The following is a 20564-nucleotide window of genomic DNA, read 5'->3' on the forward strand; positions in this document are numbered from 1 at the left end:
GACGGGCCCAGCTCGGCCAAGCCGGAGGATGCACTGCACAAACTCATTGGACGGCGGACCCGCGCACCGCGACGCTTCCGCCGCCGCGTTAAAGGAGACGGGAGAGGGGCGCGATTGGAAGCTGGAGGGGGCTGTTGCTTTGCAAGCGGAGGTGCTCAGTGGCCACTTGTACGTCGGAAGGGTTTGGGGGTTCTGAAATGTTAAAAGGCGAGTTTTAAGAATATAATTGAAAAGATAGGGAGGGGGGCGATGACTTGCACTTAAATAAACTTTCGGAGTTGTGAGAGGATACAGGCGACTTTTCATCTAGAGATGGTGTTATCCATTAAGTCGGTTCTCTGGGCCAGTTCTGACATAGACATAGGCATAGAATAACAGAGTTGGAAGGGACCTTAGAGGTCATCTCGTCCAGCCCCCTGCTTGAGCAGGAGAGTCTATGCCAAATATTAGCCTCTATTCACAGCCTCCTGATTGTGAGGTGAGAGCTCTATCTCTCCCACATCTTCCAATCTTGCACTGTTTTATTTGAGTTTGTTAATGCTCTGGCTGGTGTCATGTACAGAAAACAGAAAATAAATCTGAAAATAAACTCTTAGATTATATGGCTGTGCAAATTTTTTCCTCACCCTCTGTCTGTGTGTGTGTGTGTGTGTGTGTGTGCTTGGGCATTAGCATTGATATAACTCCTATTAAATCAGTAGTTTCTAACAAAGGAGAATATTTGTAGTTCAGGGTTGAAATGAGGGGTCCCTGGTGCTCTCTGAGCTTGTTTTCTTGCAAGCATTTCATTACTCAAACTAGGTAACATCATCAGTGCTCATGACTATTGATGTTGCCTAGTTTGCGTAATGAAACATCTGTAAGAAAACAAGCACAGAGAACACCAGGAACCTCTCAGGAGTTTCTTTTGCTTATCCATAAGCTTCATGTGGACATTTGAAATAACACTAGACTAGAGCATCTAGTGTTTACCTGGCTTTTCACATGAATATGGAAGTGCACACTGAGAAAATGGTGGCAAACAATATCTGTTTATCTTTCTCAAGAGTGCAGCTTTAGGCTTAGTTGCATAGACATCCAACAGTCTGGCTATATCTGCAAGATCCCTTAAGCTAGTTCCAAGTATCTGTAATTTTATTCAACCACATTTTTGGGCTTTGCACAACATACTCAGCCACAAGGTAGCTAACCACATTTTAGTTCTTCACATTCAGATTTAGTTTATGGTTTAGCATGGTATGTGTGCCTTGAAAATTGCTTAGCATAGGCTTCTGTAGGATAGCATATTTTTATTGTCTGCCTACCTACCTACCTACCTATCTTATCTTTATCTTTCTTTCTATCTATCTATCTATCTATCTATCTATCTATCTATCTATCTATCTATCTCTTGTCAACAACATCTTCAAAGGAATAACATTCATAAGGGAAAAAGAAAACAGCATGCTACCCTTCCTGGATAGCCTCATCAGCAGAGGCAGTGATGGCAAATTAAAAACAAAAGTCTTACCAACCAAGTGCTTCACTACTAAAGTAACGATCCAACCACAAGAGAAGCTGTGTAGCAACCCTATTTAGATGTGCACAAACACATTGCAGCAACCCTGAACATCAAAAAAAGGAAACATCATCAATATAACATCATCCAACAAATGGATACCCACAAACTTCATCAAAAAGTGCCTGAGCACTCAACCCAATATAGCACAACCAGCACAAGCTGGCAAAAGGATAATATCATACATAAAAAACATTTTTATTTTATTCATTTTGTCAAGCATGCATTTGATAAGTATAAACATGATTATTAATACATGAAATAGATACGAATAAAAGGGAACATTAAGACAGGGTCAGTAGGCAGGTTGGTGTGCTTATGCACGCCCCTTATAGATCTTTTAGGAATGGGGTGAGGTCAACAGTAGACAGACTGAGGTTGAAGTGTTTGGGGTTAGTGGAAGAAACCACAGAGTCAGGTAGAGTATTCCAGGCATTGGCCCCTATGTTGCTGAAGTCGTATTTCCTGCAATTGAGTTTTGTGTGGTTTACTCTGAGTTTGTATCTATTGTGTGCTCGTGTATTGTTTAGGTTGAAGCTGAAGTAGTCACTGACGGATAGGACGTTGTAATGGATAATTTTATGTACTACGCTTAGGTCAGACCAAAAGTGGCCTAGTTCTAAGATCTCTAAGCCTTAAATTTCAAGTTTGGAGGCATAGGGTATTCTGTTGTGAGTAGAGGAGTGGAGGAATCATCTCATGAAATATTTCTGGATTCTCTTGATTGTATTAATGTCCAATATGCAGTGCCGAATCCAGACAGATGAGCTGTATTCAAGAATTGGTCTAGCAAATGTTTCGTATGCTTTAGTTAGTAGTACAATATTACCGGAGAAAAAGCTTCGCAGGACTAAGTTAACAATTCTTAATGCCTTTTTGGCAATGTTACAGTGGGCTTTAGCACTTAGATCATCAGAGATGAGAACTCCAAGATCCTTGATCATCTATAAGGTCTTGTCCATCCAGCTTGTATTTTATTTTCTGATTTTTCTTGCCAATTTGTAAGACAAAGCATTTGTTTGTTGAAATTTGAAGTTGCCATCCCCAAAACCACCAAATCCCTAAAACCACCAACAGATTACCACATGTCATCATTGTAGCACACAAACCAACTACAACCCTCCAAAGCATATGCCAAAAAACCCAGCACTGCCAGAAAAAATGAGTCATTTAGAGCATAAGGAGTGTAACACCCATTATGTAGGAGAAACAGACAGAAGACTTGCGATGAGCATCCACAAACACCAACTAGCAATCAGGAGACATGAGAACTCTTTAATTTAGCAACACGTGGACAGACTTAGCCATAATTTCAATTGGAAAACTGAGCATCCTAGACCATGCCTAGTCCAAAAAAAAACGTTAGAGAATTCATGGATGTCTGGCAGTCAGACAAGTAGGCCATCAACATGCACATAGAGATAAATAACATCTACCTACCAATCAAAAGAGACACTCAGAAAGCCAAAAAGGAAACAGTCAAAAAGACCAAAACACACTCTCACCAGCAATCAGCTGATGAGCAGACATTAACACCAAAATTAATACTAGACTAACAATCAAAGCAAATAATACCCCAATCAAGGAACTACCAACTCAGACAAACAAAACAAAAACAACAGTCTAATCAAGGAATGACCAACATCATTCACACTAATACTGAAAGGGCAAGTCACTAATATATGAGAGCAATTTCACTCTCTTCTAGCATTGATGATGTTACCTAGTTTGCTAATAAAACATCTGCAAGGAAACAACCAAACTTAGAGAGCATTAAGGGCCCATAGACTGACAAACATTTATTTTATTTATTTATTTGATTTGATTTGTCAATTGTTTACAAGATAACAAGCATAAGTGTATACATAGTTATGAGTACATGAAATGGGTACATATAAGAAAAATAAAAGAAACAATAGGACAGGGACGGACGGCATGTTGGTGCGCTTATGCACGCCCCCTAGAGTCCTCTTAGGAAAGGGGTGAGGTCAATAGTAGACAGTCTAAGGTTAAAGTTTTTGGGATTTGGGGAAGAAACCACAGAGTCAGGTAGAGTATTCCAGACATTGACCACTCTGTTGCTCAAGTCGTATTTCCTGCAATCAAGTTTGGTGCGGTTTACCTTGAGTTTGTATCTATTGTGTGCTCTTCTGTTTTTATGGTTGAAGCTGAAGTATTCATTGACAGGTAGGACATTGCAATGTATGATTTTATATACCATACTTAGATCAGACCGAAGACGGCATAATTCAAGGTTTTCTAGTTCTAGAATTTCAAGTCTGGTGGCATAAGGTATTCTACAACGAGTAGAGGAGTGGAGAACTCTTATTGTGAAATATTTCTGGACTTTTTCAACTGTGCTAATATCAGATACGTAATGTGGGTTCCAGACTGATGAGCTGTATTTGAGTATTGGTCTAGCAAATGTTTTGTATGCTCTAGTTAGTAGAGTGATATTACCAGAGAAAAAGCTATGTAGGATTAGGTTAACAACCCTTAATGCCTTTTTGGCTATGTAGTTACAGTGGGCTCTAGTACTTAGATCATTAGAGATGAGTATTCCAAGGTCCTTTACAGAGTTTGGATCATCAACGAGATCTTGACTCTTCAGCTTGTATTTTATTTTCTGATTTTTTTTTGCCAGTATGTAAGACAGAGCATTTATTTGTTGAGATTTGGAGTTGCCATTTGTTTGACCATTCTGATATATAGTCAAGATCTTTTTGAAGGGTAGCAGTATTGTCTGTGGTATTGAACAGCTTTACATCATCAGCGAAAAGAATGCAGTTGCTCTTAATATGATCACAGAGGTCATTTATGTAGAGTATGAAGAGAGTTGGTTCTAGAACACTGCCTTGGGGGACACCACTATTGACAGATACAGAATTTGATAGGACACTCCCAATTTTGACCATTTGTTGTCTGTTTGACAGGAATGCTTCTATCCAGTTATGCAGTTGTCCAGAGATACCATAGGATTTTATTTTTAGGAGTAGTTTGCTGTGTACCACTGAATCAAAGGCTTTACAGAAGTCTATGTAGATTGTGTCTATTGCTTTGCCCTGATCGAGTTGTGTCGTCCATATGTTTTTGCAGTGTAAGAGTTGCAAATTACAGGATAGTTTTTTCCTGAAACCAAATTGTTTATTGGAGAGTAGGTTGTTTGTCTCTAAGTGGAGGATAATGGATTGGTTAATAATTGATTCCATGACTTTACAGGTGATGCAGCATAAGGAGATTGGTCTGTAATTTTCAACTAGGCTGGAGTCTCCCTTTTTGAAGATGGGGATGACCGTGGCTTGTGACCATAGGTTAGGCAAGGAGCTGGTCCTGAAAGATTTTTCAAAGATTATGCTTAGAGGTTTGGCTATGGCAGTGGATAGCTTTTTTAAGAAGTAGGCACATATTCCATCCGGTCCAATAGATAGAGATGTTTTTAGATTACATAGTGCTTTTTCAACATTGTCTTCTGTAAAATTGATTTGTATTAGATCATTGTAGTTATCTGTGGTTCGGCTAGGAAATACTGGCATGATCCATTGCTGTTTACAAATACTGAGCCAAAGAATGTGTTAAAGATGTTGGCTTTAATGGTGTCATCGTTGCAGTCTTTACCATTAGGTCCTATCAGGGGTGGGATGGACCTTGAGTCTTTTAGTTTGTTGTTTACAAAATTGTAAAAAGCACAGGTGGAATTGGTGCTTAGAAGGTTTTCCTCTTGTTTAATGTGATAATTGGTGCATTCAGTCTTTATCTGGTGGCATAAATTTTTGTATTGGCTTTTGAAATTGGCAATATGACCAGATTTGTTTTTCCACCAATCCCTTTTTGGATTGAAGTTTCCTTATTGTTATGGGTAATCTGTTTTTTTTTGTTTTGAGAGTTGTTGTTGGTACATATAGTTTGATGACTCTTTTGACTTCAAGTAAAAATATGTTGTAATGGTCTTCAACAGTATTGCATCCAGTGAATAGAGATTGCCAATCAAGGGATGAGAGATCGTTGTCTATAAGATCATAGTTGCCTTTTTTGAAGTTATAATTGGGGATTACATCATTATGATGATTTTTGTGTGGGCGTATGTTGAAACAAAAGTCAATCATATTGTGGTCACTGCTGGAAAAGGGTTCTTTAGTTTGTATTCCATAAATTAAATTCAAACTATTGCAGAAGATGAGATCGAGGCAGTTGTTTAGTCTAGTGTTGTTGGTTACTAGTTGTTCCAGTCCCAGATTTGTAACAGCATTGTAGAAGGTTGCGTGTATGGGTTCAGTTGTACATTCATTTAGGGTCCAGTCAATATGAGGTAGATGGAAGTCACCAAGAAAGATAAAAGCATGTGGGCATGATGCTGCCCATGTTAGTAGTGTATTTAGCTTGTTTACATGTTCAATGTCATAATCAGGTGCTCTGTAACATAGTAAGAATCGAAATATGATATTTAAAGATAGTTCACAGATGATGGTCTCAGGAAGAGCAAGCTCCTAGGTAACTTGGATGTTTTTTTAGATGTAAGGACTTTTTATAGAAGATAGCAACACCACCTCCTCTATGAATTTCATGATCTGATGGGTAAACATGATAGTCTCTTCCTGTGGTAATGGAGTCAGGGAGAGATGCATTGAGCCATGTTTCACAGACAAATATGTCGAATTTAGCCATATTTAGTAAGAGGAAAAATTCAGGTATTTTATTCGCAAGGCTTCTTGAATTGAGTAGCTTGCATTTAAGGCCAGCAGTACCTGGAATTGAGGTAGTTAGGGGCATGCGTGCCTAGTCTTGGGTGATGGTGGATTGGTTGAAGTAGGGTTGTGGTTGAAGGTTAAAGCTGAGTTGCGGGTTGTGTGACTTACTTTTGATACAGTCAGCATGGTAGTCAATGTAGAAGTCCTTCTCTCCATTGTCTAGACGTTTTTTGAGTTCAGTGCGGAGTACAAGGGAGCGGGCATGTTGCTGTATGGTTAGGTCAGGGCGACAATGGAGGTTCTTATGGTTGGTGTTGGTTTTGGCGAGTGAATTTATAGTGTAAATGAATTTATGTTTGCTTGATCGGCTTTTGAAATTGGCAACGTGACCAGATTTGTTTTTCCGCCAGAGTAATCTCTTTTTGGATTGAAGTTTTCTTGTTGTTATGGGTAATCTGTTTTTTTGTTTTGTTTTGGGAGTTGTTGTTGGTACATATAGTTTGATGACTCTTTTGACTTCAAGTAAAAATATGTTGTAATGGTCTTCCACAGTATTGCATCCAGTGAATCGAAATTGCCAATCAAGGGATGAGAGATCATTGTCTATAAGATCATAGTTGCCTTTTGGGGGGATTACGTCATTGTGGTGATTTTTGTGTGGGCGTATGTTGAGACAAAAGTCAATCATATTGTGGTCACTGCTGGAAAAGGGTTCTTTAGTTTGTATTCCGTAAATTAAATTCAAACTATTGCAGAAGATGAGATCGAGGCAGTTGTTTAGTCTAGTGTTGTTGGTTACTAGTTGTTCCAGTCCCAGGTTTGTAACAGCATTGTAGAAGGTTGCGTGTATGGGTTCAGTTGTACATTCATTCAGTCAATATGAAGTAGATTGAAGTCACCAAGAAAGACAAAAGCGTGTGGGCAGGATGCTGCCCATGTTAGTAGTGTATTTAGCTTGTTTACATGTTCGATGTCATAATCAGGTGCTCTGTAACATAGGAAGAATCGAATTGTGATATTTAAGGATAGTTCATAGACGATGGTCTCAGGAAGAGCAAGCTCCTGGGTAACTTGGATACTTTTTAGATGTAAGGACTTTTTATAGAAGATAGCAACACCACCTCCTCTACGAATTTCACGATCTGATTGGTAAACATGATAGTCTCTTACTGTGGTAATGGAGTCAGGGAGAGATGCATTGAGCCATGTTTCACAGACAAATATAATGTCAAATTTAGCCATATTTAGTAAGAGGAAAAATTCAGGTATTTTATTCGTGAGGCTTCTTGCATTGAGTAGCTTGCATTTAAGGCCAGCAGTAGTTGGAATTGAGGTACTTAGGGGTGTGCGTGCCTAGTCTTGGGTGATGGTGGATTGGTTGAGGTAGGGTTGTGGTTGAAGGTTAAAGCTGAGTTGCGGGTTGTGTGACTTACTTTTGATACAGTCAGCATGGTAGTCAATGTACAGGTCTTCTCTCCATTGTCTAGACATTTTTTTGAGTTCAGTGCGGAGTACACGGGAGCGGTTATGTTGCTGTATGGTTAGGTCAGGGCAACAACGGAGGTTCTTATGGTTGGTGTTGGTTTTGGCGAGTGAATTTATAGTGTAAATGAATTTACGTTTGCTTGATTCATTTTTGCAAATGACCCTGCAGAAGCGTGGGGCCACAGAGACGTCTCTGTTTTTGAGCTCTCGGCCAATGCGGGAAATGTCAAGTATTTCATCAGGGGAGATGGTTGATGCTTGATAATCACTGATGATGTTTCGGACAGTTGTGATGTCATCATTATCATTGATGTCCTCTAGACCAAATAAGATGGTGTTTGGACGTTTCCGTTCATGCTCAACAGCTTCTCTGATGAGGATTGGGATATCAATATTTGTCTGGATTATGTTTTTTTTGTGGATTGGATTGTGGATTGGGTTGTGGTTGTTGGGCAGAGATGTGGTTTGTAGCTATTGGATGTTCAGGTTTTTGCGTTGTGTCTTTTTTTTCAAGGTTGGATAATCTTTCTTTTAAGGTGTCCAGGGATGCTGCTATGGTGTCAAGGGATGTTAATCGTGTTTCAATGGTATCAACTCTTTTCAACAGATCCAGTTTGGGTCTGCATGATTTGCAGAGATACGGAAACTCATTGGATGATTCTAGGTATTGAATCAGGTAATCCCAAGCAGTCCTGATGAGCGTATTTGTTACACAGAGAACGTTTGATGGAGTTTTCATTATCCTTTAGAGTTTTGTAGCATTTAAGGCATTAAAACATATCTAAGTCTCCTTGTTTTCCACACAACAACAATCCTATGAAGGGCTGGACTGAAAGAAAACGACCGGCCCAAACTCACCCAGCAATATAAAACATTTTCCTGTGGCTCAATTAGGAATATTAAGCAATACATTTAAAATGTATGCATTGTACATCATATTATAATTCTATTCTTTATTTGTTCAACTACAAACCATCTACAATAATTAAATTTACAAAAGTATTCTGGGAATAGTAAATACATAAATTATTCATTATATTTAACAGATGAGAGTTATTTTTTGTTGCACTGTATTTTGCTACATAGCAACCACCGGTATGCTTAATATTTGTCAGTGTACTGCCTGCATTTCCTAATTATTGGGATGTGGCAAGAGTGAAAGCAGAAGCTACAAGAGATTACTTTGTTAAACAAGTAAATTGAAATGGGAGTAAGGATGACCACATGCAAAATTGGGAAGTACAGTGCCATTTTATGCCAAGCAGAGGAAGTACAAAGGTTTTTGATCTTCAGCAGGTCATTCAATGTGAGAAAAAAGTGTACATTAGGGGTCATGCATAAGTGCACCAACGTGCCTACTGTCCCTGTCCTATTGTTTCTTTTTTATTTTTCTTATATGTATCCAGTTCATGTATTTATAACTATGTTTATACTTATACCTATTATCTTGTAAGCAATTGACAAATCAAATAAATAAATAAATAAAATAAAAAAATAAAACATTTGTTTGTTTAGAGAACGTGTATGACAAAGTGAATACATCTGAATTATGGAATGAACATGGAGTTGAAAACTGGTTGCTGAATACAGTGAAAGTGGTATAATAAGTGAGGAAATAATGAAATAGAATGCTTACTTATTTGTTTATTGAATGTATATGGCTACCATTCAGTGTCACAAACTAAAAATTACCAAATTCAACCATTATAGCCAATTGAAAACTACAATTAAAATCTACAAAAAGACAGAGAGTGCAGTCTAAACTGATATACAACCATTTAGGAAATGACTCAATATTGAGCAGGAAGTAAAGAAACAATGTGTGAAGTCCATTTGACTATTTAATGTGTTTCTGGTTAAATTTTCTAAGAAATTATTGTGATGATAGATATGTGATTGTAGATAAAATGTATGTGCACTTATGTGTGCAGATGATACCACAGTTGTTAGCTGGGTACTCAAATGATTTGCAGCAAATGTGAGATAGACGGTATGATAGATTGATCAGATTCATATTCCTCAATGTATCAAAGACCAAGATGACTCTGTTTGATAGGGAAATGGAGTGTTATAGATTAAAACTTCTCTATTTTTGCCAAAAATACTCTAGAGCAGGGATGTCAAACTTGATGTCATTGAGGGCCGCATCAGGGTTGTGTTTAACCTAGTGGGGTCGGGGGGCTGTGGCCGGGGTGGACATGGCCAGCTTGACATCACTCATGCCAGGGGCACCTGTGGTGGCCTGGGCAGGGCTGGGAGGATCCACTGTCTCCAGTGGAGGAAGGTGAAAACAGGAAGAGGGTCCTCTAGAAGAGCCTTGCCGTCTGCTGGTGGCCAAGTGCTAAGGCAAGACTTTCCTTCCTTCCTTTTCTTCTTTTTCCCTCCCTTTTGCTTCTCCTTTCTTCTTCCTTCCCATCTTTCCTTCTTTTTCTTTGTCTTTTCCTTTCACTTTCTCCTTTTCTGTCCCTTTTTGGATGCTCAAATGCAAAAGGGCATCTCCTTTTGCGTTGTTTTGCTTTTAGTTTGTTTTGCTAGCCCTCTGCCAGCCCCGTTTTTGGCCTGGACTGTCTCCTGAAACCCTCTGCCAGCAAAAATGAAGCCCAGGGGGCCACATTCAGCTCCCCCAGGCCTCATTTTTGGCCTGAATGGCCTAAAGGGAAAACTGAGACATGGCTGGACATAGAGTTGATGAGATTCTCAGAAAGAATGAGGTGAGTTTGAAGAGCAAAATATAAACTATGAAGCAATGTTTGAATGAGATGGAAACAAGGATGACTTCCAAGGGTAGAATGTCACAGAACTTTAATGGCAATGGTGCGAATTAGACCTAGGTATTCACCCTAACAACATTTACCATGAAAGACAATAGCAGAATAGGAGGGAGAAAGGGGGAAGGAAAGAAGGAGGAAAATGCAGCTCCCCTCTGGACTTCCACCTTGCCTTTGTGAAACTGGTAAGTCTTTGAATGAGATGCCAAGATAGCAGATACAGTATGACTACAGTATTGTGTAAATATCCTTTATTTCAGTAGGAGAATTTAAAATTTTTAGATTTGTCTTCCAAGACCTATGCCCGCAGATGTGCTGGGCCTTCAATTCCCAGATAAGGTGGGTATGTTCAAAGAGTATATTGGTTCAGAATTTTAGGAATCTGGAGCATAGCAGAGCAGGAGGAGCTGAATGGCTGGATATTTGGTCTAAATATTATTGAAATTATAGTCATTATTAGCACCTGTCCAGATCAAAACCACTAAAATAACATGAGGATGTTTTTGCTTTTCATTTTTAATTCTATGCCCAAAGTTTTAGATGAAAGGAAAGAATTGATTACTAGTGACTTTTATAGGAAAGTTAAATACATCTTTATCAAATAAATTAAATGCTCCGATCCTCCTCACTAAAAAACTAGGTGGCTGAAATTCTGCCTAGTAACAATAGAATACCAGTACTATCCTTCTTAAGGATCTCCATCCTTAAATTAATGCTACTGTGTTAACAAAAAGTGTACCCTTAGTATAATCTAGGTTCTCTTAGCTCTAAAATGGGATTGTAGGGAGGAATTTGTGGTAACGCAACTGTAGAGCAAAGATTAAATTGTAGAAGTTCAAAACAACACCTGCATTTTCAGCCAATTTTTGGAGCTCCAAGTTGAGTTATGATATGGGAACCCTTTTTAGGAAGTAAATAATGATGTTTAAAGGTCATTTTCTTCAAAAACCAAGGAATTCACAAAAAGAACATTGATCTGGCTCCCTTTTTATCCTGTTGAAGCAAAAGGTTCTGAGATAAGACCCTCCGTCATTACATTGTTTAGTAAGTTGTGAGTTGTCTAGGAAGTATGAGATAAGAAACAGGAATTTCCCTGCATTCCATTGGGGTGCAGCTCTTTAAACCATCACAGGCTGTGCCAGAATGAGCATTAAGAAGAGTTTAAATGAGGTAAGCAAAAACTAATCAGTATGCTGGAAATTAGGAAATGATAATTAGAATTGAAGTTGACAATAAGTTCTACTTAAAAAGGATTAAGACACGGAAGTCATTAATAGAGTAATGTTCATGCTTTCAAGGGAGATTGCCAACATGAAGAAAATGAAGCAGTGAAATTCCTGCGTTAGTAAATAATTAACTGAATTGCTCAATATTTCTAAGCCATAAACCAAGTTTACAAGTCTAAATAGCTCAGTTAACCAAGCACTGAATGTGAAAACCAAACAAATCACATCTTGGGTTGGTACAATGTGTGAACCAAGTCACAGAGAGTTTCTTTTCTGCCTCCATTTATACACACATACGTACTAAAATTGCTGAAAACCTTCTGTGTTTAAAAGTATTGAATTTCTCTCTCATATTTTAAAATCTTAAATATATCGTAAGCTAATGTATATGTCTATGGTCACGTTATAACCTGTTCTGTACCAGAATCAGGATACTTTCCACAAACTTTAATGTATCACCTATGTAAAGAGTTTTTTTTCCTTGTTGTTTACTGGAACATTCCAAATGTCAGATTCAATCCAGGAACAAAATACTTGAATTCTAGACTGTACTGCTCTATGATGCAAATGGATAATTTCATTTTTAAATGTTCACTCATAAAAATTCAGCATCTAATGGTTACTTAAATTTGTCCTGATCTTAAGCAAAATGCAGGTATTATTTTTTCAAGGTATCTGCAATACACCATTGGCTTAAAGGCCATAAATGATATTTTCTTGTTGATATCTGCTTGCATTGTGCTTTCACATATAGTTATATTACCATGAATACAACTGATTATAATTCTGCCTGAAACCAGAGTGGAGTGGCTGGATTGTGCAGTGGCACAGCATTACCTTAGTCCAAGAGTCTTCAAACTTGGCAGCTTTAAAACTTGTGGACTTCAATTCCCAAAATTCCTGGGCTAACATGACAGGAGGAGGAATTCTGGGAGTTGAAGTCCACAAGTCTTAAAGTGTCAAGTTTGAAGACCCCTGCCTTAGTTTATCATGATTTGTAAAAAGCTTGGCGAAGACAAAAAATTAATCTGAGAAAACAAAAGGCCAGTAGTTCTGAGAAAGTTGAGAATAATGAAGAGGCCATATGAACAAGTTATAAAAAGAGGTAGAGGGAAAGTACTCTAGGTAAACCATACCTCTTATCTTTAGCTCTAACTGCATTCAATGGGGGGAGAGGCTGACAGAAAGTATAAGTAAGAGACTATTAGGAGGAGGGTGGGAAATGGGTGGAAGGAGAGTTGATGTCAACAATTGAGAAATAGAGGCATCTGACAGCCTATTTCATAAAGAGCCACTGAGCCCAACTTGGAAGAAGTGTTCCAACTCATTCAAAGAGACACTAATATAAGGAACTATAAATGATGCAGAGATTAGGACAATGAGAATCGATGAATTGAGAATGGATCAATAAGATGTAGACCTTGTGATGGTTGATTCACCAGAGCACAAATTAGGAAATATGCCTGTTTTTGAGGAAATCATTGTCAGGAACAGCTAATACCTAGTTTGACAACGTGCCCAAGTTCATTTCCACAGGAATCCACAGAATAGATTTAAGAAGAAAAGATGATTGCAACTGTGCAAATCAAAGCCTAACCACTTTTATATGCTTGTTGTGTCAAACAAACATGTGAAAAGACATGTCAGAACAATGATCTTGATCATTTTGATCTCCCCTGCTATGGGTATCATTGAAAGCGCCAATCATTCCCATGACTAGGAACTATTATAAGCTTTCCTACGCAGAAACAGTCCAGCTTATCATGTCCATCCACTTGCAATTTCATACCTAGATTATGGTAAACTAATGTTTGTGTAATTACCAGTGCATTTAGTATAGTTACAAAAGGTGTCTAAGTTGTTAAGTGGACTGAGTAAAAGCAACAGTATAGGATGCTAATTAGCTTCCAAGCCAGAATTAAGGTGGCTTATGTTCTGTAAGAATCTATACGAACTTTGGACCTGATAACTCATCAGTAATATTCATAGTTACAGATCTGATGGACCCCAGTGATTATTAAGGGAGATTCTACTGCATCTAATAACCTTTGTTGAAAACCCCAATATTTCCTCTGTGTTAATGTTGGATCAATTGTTTTTCTTTCTGGTTTTGTTTTCCTTTCCTGCTTTCTTTCTACTGGATATTGTTTTCCATGTATTGTTTTTATTACGCATCTTATGTTTAGTAAACAGCTTCAGCGTGTTCAGCTTATACAAGAAGCAGTTTTTATTACAGGCATAAAAATAGTCTATGGTAAAAAGAAAAAAAGTGGAAGGTCTAGTGGTAAATAATTATGCATCAACATTTACAGTCTGAACATGTTATATTAATACTCCTTGATTCTCTGTAATAAAGTGTTTCATATCACTTCTCCCCTATATTAGAAAAATCTTCATAACTTGTTTTGTATATCATGCCAAAACACTACTGGAGGGGGAAAAAAGGGTGATGATATATCAGAACTACTGAGATTTCAGTCATCGACTGAATACATAAAAGCTAGAAGAGAAAAAGCTCTTGTTGGGAGAGACATATTTAACTCCAGGCTCACAAAATGAAGTTAAATATTCACTGAATCATCTTATAGTTATGTCTCATTTCGTCTTTTTTAGCCAACGCTATCTGAACTGAAGTGTATCTCTCAATACCTGTCAGAGAATATGAGTTTACGTTTTTCTTTATATATTAAGCCTGCATAACATGTGTCACTGCCTGACCACATGTTACAAATTACATTCTAGGAAAAGAATGAAAAATCCATGAATCAAAAAGTAAGAGTCATACATTTGCAAAGTGATGAACCCTGTGAGTCATTAATCTGATAAGACTGAACTCCTCTCTCTTAGTCACCCTTCTAGGAGAACTGGATTCTCCCTCCGGCAAAAATGGCAATATTACGATACAAATATAATCATCAATGTTTTCTTACAGCCAGCCTGCGCCAGCAACCTGAAAGATGTTTTTAAACAATCAAGGATCAGGGTGCCGTTTCAGGTAATGCTTATCCAGAATTGTTTTGTAAATACACAAAGTGTGAGCTTTACATAAAAATAAAAACAAAAAGACAACAACCCTAAGTTTCTTCTAAAATCAGATGAAACACCTTGGACTATATAGATAATTCATCTAAAGATAAATCAAAAGTTCCTCTGGGCATTCTGGCATTATTAATTCTATAAGAGCTCCAAGCGTTTTTCGAAACTCTAATTAGTTTATATACTAATATACTTATATTGGTATATTTATATACTAATATAATTAGTTTATATACACATGAATCAGAAAAGAAAGGAGAAATCCTTCAGCAACATTTGATAAGGCCAGAAATCCTACTATGCAATTCTTTCATGTTAGAAGATATGATAATATAAATAAGAGCATAGATGACACTTTATTTCTCAAGAAATAAAAATTCTGCTTCAGATGTAACATGAAAAGATATATCCCACTGAACGGAATGTCAGCTATTGGTAGAATGACTATCCCATAGTACATTATTCCTGAAGTTAATATGAACATTTAGAAATTGATGTGGCAGGATGACTTTAGAATTCCTATTGTGAGTAGATAAGACATCTGTCAGATTCTAAGTTCTGATTTTAAAAAATAATAATAATAATAACCCCAATAAGAAGGTGCATTTGATTTTTCTCAGCCAGTAAAGTAAAAATAAATGCTTTGTATATCATATTTCTCTATTTCTTGGTCATAATATTGATGGAAATGATGCCTTCCAACTTTCCCAAAAATATTCCCTATTTGCTACAAAGAATGACATAATGCTACACATTGAAAGTGACATCCAAATGGCTACTTTAGCAAATTTACACTACATATCTATAGATGTTGAAGCACAACAGAGTACAAAATGGTGCAATAATGTAATGGCAGAGGAGAGGATGACTGTCATAACTTTGAAACTGGATTGTAAGTAGCCCAAGGAAGTCTGCCATAACTTTGAACAGTCACTAATCTATTATGCTCATTTCTTTTTGTTTTCTTTTTGTTTTTGAAACAACAAAGAGAAATTTAAGTGTTTTTTTCAACACTGGAAAAATATTAGCACAACAATAATATTACTGAATGAAGAAAATCAAAATCAGACATTTCAAAACACAATAATATCTTATCACTCAAAGATATTCAAGATAGACTTGTATTTCATGAGATACATTTAAATTGTTTTCTGCAACTGTAAATCATACAAAGTGCCTGTGTTTACAAAAATATATATTTTATTTTTAAATGATATTTTCTCACTTTCTATATAATAATTAATTGCCATCCTAAATTGCCTCCTCTGAATTAAAATCCATGAATAGGGTTTGGGATGCTTCTCCCAAGTAATGACTTTATTCTCTTGGCTGCATAGTAGAATTGCCCCACCTGAGCAAGGGCTTCTGACTCAGTTATGGAGTATGTAATTGATTTCTACAATATTGTTACTTCCTCATAACTCCTTATATTTCTGTTGCAATACCTGCCCGACAGAACTTTCCAATTTTGCCGAGATAATCCTTGTTATGCTTTCAATGTAAGGCTTATTCTGCTTCTTTTACAGGCAATTATACAAAACCAACTTGTTAAGATCTTTCTGGCAGTTATCAGAGAAGATAACACTGGAGAAAGAACCTTTACAAGGATATTCAAATGCTGTGTAACGGAAATACTTTTGGCAATTTTTACATCATTCAGAACCTGCTCATAACATAAATTCAGAATCAATACATAGTAAAATACATACATAACTTGATTTTTGATGTCCATGTAAGATGGGCTCTACTAGACTAATAAACCCGAGTGACAGCAAAAATCATATGAAGTATTTTTTTTCTCCTATTGTTTCTTACTGTAGACATTTTGTTCATGATAGGAACTCTGGACTAGTGAAACTACTGAACTGACTGGGAACAGATAGGTATCATGAAAAACATATGAGTAACCCATGATATTCATGTCACTGAGAAAGTTTTGAGGGTAGCAACCTAAATATACGTAATATGAAAGTGTGTTTACACATAGATAAGAAACCTTCTCTGACACTTCCTATTTCCTCTGCTTGCCCACATCTCTACTCTGAGATAAGTTACTCTAGGTCAGGGGTGTCAAACTCACAGCCCATGGGCCAGATGCGTCATGTACTGGCCACACCCATCCCTGGGTTAGCGAAGAGTAAAAAAATCCTGATACATCACGTGACAACAACGTAACGCTGTGAGTTTGACACCCCTGCTCTAGATAGAACTGTCCTCCCTTTCTTCACATCAGAAACGTGGTTTGTTTTTTTCAGCCATTCTGTCACACCCTAAACCCTGAGAAGATATATAACAACGGGCAAGAAAATCTAGCAGTGTGGAACTCTGGATTAATTATGTTAATTTGTGAGCTGATACTTGTTGGATTGCATTTGAAGGGTACAGTTTACAGAAGTCCCTGAGAAATTCTAAAACAGAAATGTAAAAGGGGAAGTTGTGGGTTGTAACTACATTATGCTGTGCCCTGGGAATGAACTGTTCTTTGTGTCATTTTAATGTAAGCTCTCCAAACTCGGCAACTTTAAAAGTTGTGGACTTCAACTCCACAAGTTGGCTGGCTGGGGAATTCTGGGAGCTGAAGTCCACAAAGTTGCCAAGTTTGGAGAGCCCTGTTTTGAAGGCCTGTGAAGGGCTTGTCCTTTGAACCGTTATAAGAAAAAAGCCCCATTGGAAGATGATTTAAAGTTATTTGCCACTTTATGAAGACTCCAGCATAGTTCATCCAGGGCAGATCTTATGATCATGAGGAATGAAAGCTAGGCAGTCCTAAGAAGGATGACACAAAAAACCATCACACTTTATCACATGATAAAGTTTCAACAACTGACACAAATTCTAAAGCAAAAAGCCAGATCTTTTTATAAGGCAATGTCATATCATTTATTTGCTTTTATAGAGTCACCCTGACATGGCACAAAACAAATCAGGCTGAAAATTTTTGACTACTCTTCCTGCTCTTGTGTTTGATGTACATCATCAATGTGACTCATGTTCTATGCACCTAGTCAGCAAATATGGGGTAGCAACTAAAGCACTTGTGGGTGAGTGAACTTTACAGACCCAAAAGAGGCACGTGCTTAGAAATCTGGCACATATTTACTTCACAGAATAAGAATTAATTATAAAATTACAGAAATGGAACAGATAAACATTCAGGAGACCACGTTCTTTCAGGTTTGATCAGTTAATTTCTGACTAGCATTCATCCAATTCAAGAATAATACAGTATATCATACTGTAACAATCTGTTACAACCAGAAAGCTATTTGAAGCAGAATGCTTCCTAAAAATGATTAAAGAGGGTTTATTTCTGCCTTCCCATGAGCATGAATTTGATTTGGGCAAATTAAAAATATAAATGAACTTATCATGATGTTACTACATGCTGTTTAGGTTTCAAAGTACCCCCTGCTGTTTCAGACAGAGCTTTGAGAGATCGGTCTCCATTGCTTAATAAGACATTCAGGATGGAACCGATCTATATCCAGACAGCTGTCCTGCCTGTTCCATATTGACAGACTTGTAACCCAATGTTCCCATTGGTCCGCTTTAACCGCTACCTGATTGGACAACCAGGGAGGCTGTGATTGGCTCGCTAAGAGTCTGCCGCGATTGGTCAAAACCAAGCGCGGGAGACTTAAAGCGATGTCATTGGCCGCTAAAGCCCTGGCAAGCTCTATAAAAGAGCCGCCACGGTTGCTATTCTTTTGAGCTGGTTTTAGACGATAAATAAAGAGTTGTTGTTACTGAACCGAAGTCTCTCGTCTTTATGAGTCCAACCCTTCGAACTTAACACAGCCCATGCATCTTATCTCATATTTACTCTACTAGATTGGTCAAATTTAGCTGGCTGATTTTAAGAATCTTTTTAAAAAGCTTGCAATGAAATAGAATTAAAAGTGATATTTTATCTTTTTTATTGATTGATTTGCATGCTATCTCAGCCACCAGAGAAAGGAAATCCTGTTGCAATTTCTTCAGTGTTTTTGCTTATGGTTTAGTGTAATAAGATCAATTTATATACTCTATTTATTATAAATGCAGGTAGTCCTCAAGTTATAACAGTTCATTTAGTGACCATTCAAAGTTTTAATGGCACTGAAAAATGTGATTTACAATCCTTTTTTCACACTTACGATCGTTGCAGCATCTCCATAGTTACATGATCAAAATTCAGATCCTTGGCAACTGATTTGTATTTATGACAGTTACAGCATCCGATGGTGTTATGATCACCTTTTGTGACCTTCTGACAGGCAAAGTCAATGGGAAAGCCAGATTCACTTAACAGCCATGTTATTAAATTAACAACTGCAGTGATTCATTTAACAACTGTGGCAAGGAAGTTGGGAAATGGGGCAAAACTCAACTAACAATATTTTTGCTTAGCAACAACAATTATGGACTCAATTATGGTTGTAAGTTGAGGTCTACCTCTGTGTGTGTGTGTGTTTATAATAGCAATAGCACTTAAAATTATGAATCACTTCATACAGTGGTGGTATGCTACAGTGGTGGTTTGGCATGGTTCTGGCATACCGGTAGCACCGAAGATCAGCTGGCAGAGAACTGGTTCGCTCCAAGTTTCTCCGACACTCTGCTGTTGGGCCTACCTGCCTGCCCGGGCTCCCATACTGACCTTTATTTCCTGCTTTTGAAGCGCAGCTGCTTTGCACAGCACAGCAGATTGCCGTGCATCAGCTGTTGAAGCTACAGGGAGAGTGCAGGATTTCAGGAGGTGAGTAGGAAAACCTCTGCGCATGCGCAAAGTGCATGTTTGGTGCACGCATGCAAGCAAAGTGTGGGTGCATGCGCAAAGTGTGGTCACCCAGCCACGCCCATCGAACCGATGGTAAACCACTTTGAAACCCACCACTGACTTCATAGTGCTTTATAGCCCTTTCTAAGCGGTTTACAGAGTCAGCATATTGCCCCCAACAATCTGGGTCTCCATTTTACTGATCTCGGAAGGATGGAAGGCTGAGTCATCCTTGAGCTGGTCAGGATCGAATTGCTGGCAGTTGGAAGAATTAGCCTGCAATACTGCCTTTTAATCATTGTGCCACCATGGTTCTTGTACATATAATCATATAAAATTGATTATGCATACACATATGCACACATATACATAAACACTAAACAATCTTTGTTATTGTTATTTTTTACATTTGTGTGCCACTCAATTCCCAAAACTCAGTCAAATGGGAATCTGTTACTTTACTCAGTGGATTTTTCCACTACTTAATAATTCATAATTCTCAACTTTATGCCCTTTTCTTTTAAATTCAATCCTCTGGTTGTTTTCAGTTTTAGCAAGAATAGATCTACTTTCTTTTGCACATAGTAATCTTTAAGAAACTTGAACATTTCTCTCTGGACTACATGGCAATACACCTAACTGCATTCTAGTTGATAGGAGGCTTATAATAGCCCACCAGCTTGTGATTTCTAGATTACTGTAGAACAGTGGTGGCTAATCTTTTGGGGCTCCTGTGCCAAAAATTTGTGCGTGCTTGTGCGCCCATGTGCCAGCACCCAGAAGGCAATGTGCGCACCTCCATACCTCCTGTGCATGCATGCGCAATCCCCCCCCCCACTGCCCCCTCACCTGCACTGCGCCTCCCAGCTGATTTTCGGCCTGTTTGAAGCCTTTTTTGGCTTCCCAGAGGCTTGAGGAAAGTTTCTGCAGTCTTTGCAGGCTGAAAATGGGCACGTTTCATCACTCCCTGTATTTCCGGAAATACAAGAAGTGACAAAATGGGTCTATTTTTCGGCCTGCAAAAGCTTTCCTCAAGCTTCTGGGAGG

General features: G+C 38.0%; 1 long non-coding RNA gene across 1 annotated transcript; it reads left to right on the plus strand.

Annotated features, from left to right (window-relative positions):
• The first annotated feature begins 11552 nt into the window (after positions 1 to 11552).
• Positions 11553 to 16525, plus strand: LOC148126955 (uncharacterized). Its single transcript, XR_015741435.1, has 3 exons — positions 11553 to 11666; positions 14570 to 14717; positions 16285 to 16525. It is a non-coding gene; the product is annotated as an uncharacterized LOC148126955 (long non-coding RNA).
• The last annotated feature ends 4039 nt before the right edge of the window (positions 16526 to 20564 follow it).

This window comes from Pseudonaja textilis, chromosome 2, assembly GCF_049901715.1.
Source record: "Pseudonaja textilis isolate UNSWEBS1 chromosome 2, rPseTex1.2, whole genome shotgun sequence".
NCBI classification, from domain to species: Eukaryota; Metazoa; Chordata; class Lepidosauria; order Squamata; family Elapidae; genus Pseudonaja; species Pseudonaja textilis.